Here is a 3,742-nt window from a genome sequence, read left to right on the forward strand (position 1 = left end):
AGATTCGTCTATATACAAGTCCGTTTCCCATTAACTAGACTGACACATCGTTGTCCTGCTATTGTTAGACTTTTAAGTTTTTGCTGGCAAGAGCATCTGATTGCTCTTTTAATTTGCATTTGCCCTTTTTTTAAAGCCTGTTCTTAATTTTGTCTCATTTTTTTTAATTGCTTGCTTTTGAAAATTATTTTGTAGATAATATTTAGTTTTTCTAGTTTAATTCTCTCTTGTAAGTTACGTACTTCAGTATACAGCTTTTTGAATTTAATAATATTTTACATTTTAATTTTGTGCTTTTTGCTTTCTTGCTTACAAGATTCTTCCCAATATAAGAGCAGAAACTATTCTTTCTTCTACAAGTTTAAAAGTTTAATTGTAACAATTTTAGACACAGAAAAGGACAAATAATAACATAATGAACACCCATGCACTCAACTCTATGTATTAAAACATTTTGCAAGCCCCTCCTCCTGATGATTCTTCTCTAAAATTGCTTTAACTATACTTGGCTCTTTACTCTTTCATTTGAATTTTAGGATGAGCCAGCGAAGATCCATTTTTAAAAATTGGATTTTAATTGGGCATTTTATTCAACTTAAGAATTGAATTTAAAGATTATTTTAGTGACATGTCTTATCTATGAACATGGTATATTTATTTTATTCAGATACTTTATGTGCCACTGTGCTTTGTAATTTATTGAATATCTTTCATTATATTGCCTCCTAGTTTTATTACTAAAATTAGAGATCTCTGTCTTTAAACTCTATTTGCTAATTGTTCAGTCACATTGTATTAAAAGAGCATCAATTTCAATATATTGGTACCATCTCCAGAAGCTTTGCTGAATTTTTTTGATTGCTTGCTTTATTTCCTTGTTACATCTTTGGATGACCTATATAGCTAATCATATCATTTGTAAGTAAGAATAATGGTTTCCTTCTTTCTCTCTTTTTAAACCACTTATTCAGTTTTTTCTTCTATTTATTAACAGAGCATCCAGTGCAATGTTTAATGGAAGTAGTAATGGCATTCTTGTCCCATTCATCTCTTTACTGCGATACTGCTAACATTTTATAATGATAACAATGTTTGCTGTGGGTTTTTGGTAAATACTTTATCAGGATTATTAAGTGTTCAGTTTACAGTTCATAATGTTTTATTGTTTGCTTTTGTTTTTAACCATGAGTGACAGCTTAATTGATTAAATGCTTTTCCTGCACCCATTGAGATAATAATTGTTCCCTATTCTAATATATTTATGGGAATGATTAATACATTTTCTGATGTCAAATGAGAGGGAGAGAATTTTATTTTATAAATATGTTAGTGCATGCTCACTTGCTTAAAAACCGGGTACTTTATGACTGCCAGTGTAAATAAATTAGGGCAAGTAGATTCTCATTGCATCACCCTCTGTATCTGTCAGATTCATTGCACAATGGTGTTTATAAACTGGATTAGAATTGCTGCTAGTGCCCCATCTTGTAACTCTGACTGCTCTACCTATCCCCTGCTATTGTCAGGGAATGTTGAGGTGGCAATGATAGTAATAATGTCGTTAATATTCTTTTTTTCTTTCACATCACTTTTTTCCCAGTGTTTTTATGTAGATTTTTTTTTTTTAACTTGGCATCACTGGAAAGTAAGCAAACATGTTTTGTTATAATTATCACATATATAATGTTTTTGCATTCTGAATCTTGATTTTATTTTCAAATATGGGATGGCCATAATAGCTGCCACATCCAATTTTTTTATCTCTCGTGTATACATTTATTTTTAATTAGTTCAATAATTTTCTGAATGTAAACAATATAGAATTTAATTAATAAGCACTGATGGGAAAGGTCTCCAAGATAAATGAGCAAGTGATTAGTATGTTATTACTTACAAGAGAAGTTCGTGTTATATTAATATAAATTTTAAATATATATGTGCATGTATGATATATAAAAATATCTGGAAGGATATATGCATTGTTACCTATAGTGATGTAAGGGCAGGGGAATGAAGAATTTTCTTTTTTACTCTCTGTAGTGCTTTTTTTTTTATATGAGCCCATATTTATGTATTTTTTAAATTAAAAATACAGCACCAGAAGAATATGCCATTCATCTAATAGATGGTTTCTTGAAAGGAAAAAGAGCTGCATATAAATTCATTTGTATCGTAAATAGGAATTTTTTTTTTTTTAGCCACATGAATTAAGCATTTTATTTAATTATCAAGGACCACCTTAAATATTACTTTAAAAAATTCAGTCCTATATTGAAAATAGGTATCCTGATAACTTCCAGAACATTATTCGGAACACCCGTTTCCCCAACTAAGATAAATCCATTGCCGGATGCTGAATAGACTTCGCCCGTTACCACTTTGGATTTCTTGATAGTCTTATACTTCCATCTTCCATCGTAATGTGTTCAGCTCAGCTTCCTAGAAACATTTGAACAACGGTTTAGAAAAGTTTGCCCAATAATCCGGCACCCTCCAGGTTTTTAACAGTGAATAATGTTACTTGTGCAAGTCAGAATCTGATACCAATTAAATGGTGACAGCTTTGCCAATAAACAAGAATATGCTCTTCCATGGCTAGGAAGGGAGACTGCCACAGCTGACATAAATAGACATTTTAAGTGTGTTGCATCAGGAGTAATCAGTCACTGAGAGTCCAAAGACAAAAATGATCCAAAGAAGGAAGAATGAAAAAAAAAAATCCCCCATTTTTTTCTTTTTTGTCAAATTCTTGTATGGAAGGATTCTAACACAATAAGCTAATAGTAGCCTTTGGTTTATTCTAATAGGCATTTATTAAAATCATAGTCCCCACCCCACAAGATCCTTGAGGTTAATCCTGTCTTGCTACTAGAAAAGCAGCAGCCATTAATCATATCTTTTGACATCAGCATTGAAGAGTCTTCTTTGTATTTCCCAGACCTAAGCAAACAGTTACACCTTCAACCATCTTTTTCTTGCCTCTATTTCAGTGGGCCCTATTGTTTGTCTCCTGATTATTTCATGTCTATTTTTCCTCTGTCCTAGAAGTTTCATTAGTATTTCCTAGCCATATGCCACTTATATCTTTGCTCATTACTCCTCTCACTGAAGATGAGAAATCAATTTCTGTCCATATCCTCTCCACTTACATTAATCAGAGATACATTTTGTAAGCAATAGAAATTGAATCTGGCAAACCTAAAAACAAATAGACTATGCAAAAAGTTACAGAATTTAGCATGAAGATGAAGGCTAGTACATTAGGTAATGGCAATGGGCAGGAAACAAGAGGGGCTAGGAAATTGGAAACACAGCTTCATATAACAGTATAGATTAGGGCACTGCTGCTTTCAGGGCTGCCCTGAACTCAATGCTGCTGACACACTATGAGTGACTTCTGAACTCTGCCTGTGTTATCTACCTTGTTGCTTCAAGATTCAAATTTTGGATTGAGATCATTTGATTAGCTTACTCTAGGCTGTATGTCTTTTCCTCCTTAACTTCCTTGAAGTAGAGCCCAGAACTTTTGGCTTATTTAATGGGAAATTGGGCACAAAACACACAATACATTATTCTTCCAAAAACCTGAAGGATCTTTAGATTCTAAGTAGTAACAAAATAAAATAAATCCCCAAATAGTCCAATTATCCATCACAGTATGCTTCACTGTCCATATAAAGTTTATTTTATACTTACTGATTATTTTATTCTTTTAATCCCTATACATTTATAGGGAGAATAT

General features: G+C 32.2%; 1 non-coding gene across 1 annotated transcript; it reads right to left on the reverse strand.

Moving 5' to 3' along the window:
• Positions 1-2,512: 2,512 nt before the first annotated feature.
• Positions 2,513-2,632, reverse strand: LOC114677877 (small nucleolar RNA SNORA24). Its single transcript, XR_003729305.1, has one exon. It is a non-coding gene; the product is annotated as a small nucleolar RNA SNORA24 (small nucleolar RNA).
• Between the last annotated feature and the right edge of the window lie 1,110 nt (positions 2,633-3,742).

This window comes from Macaca mulatta, chromosome 4 (assembly GCF_049350105.2).
Source record: "Macaca mulatta isolate MMU2019108-1 chromosome 4, T2T-MMU8v2.0, whole genome shotgun sequence".
NCBI classification, from domain to species: domain Eukaryota; kingdom Metazoa; phylum Chordata; class Mammalia; order Primates; family Cercopithecidae; genus Macaca; species Macaca mulatta.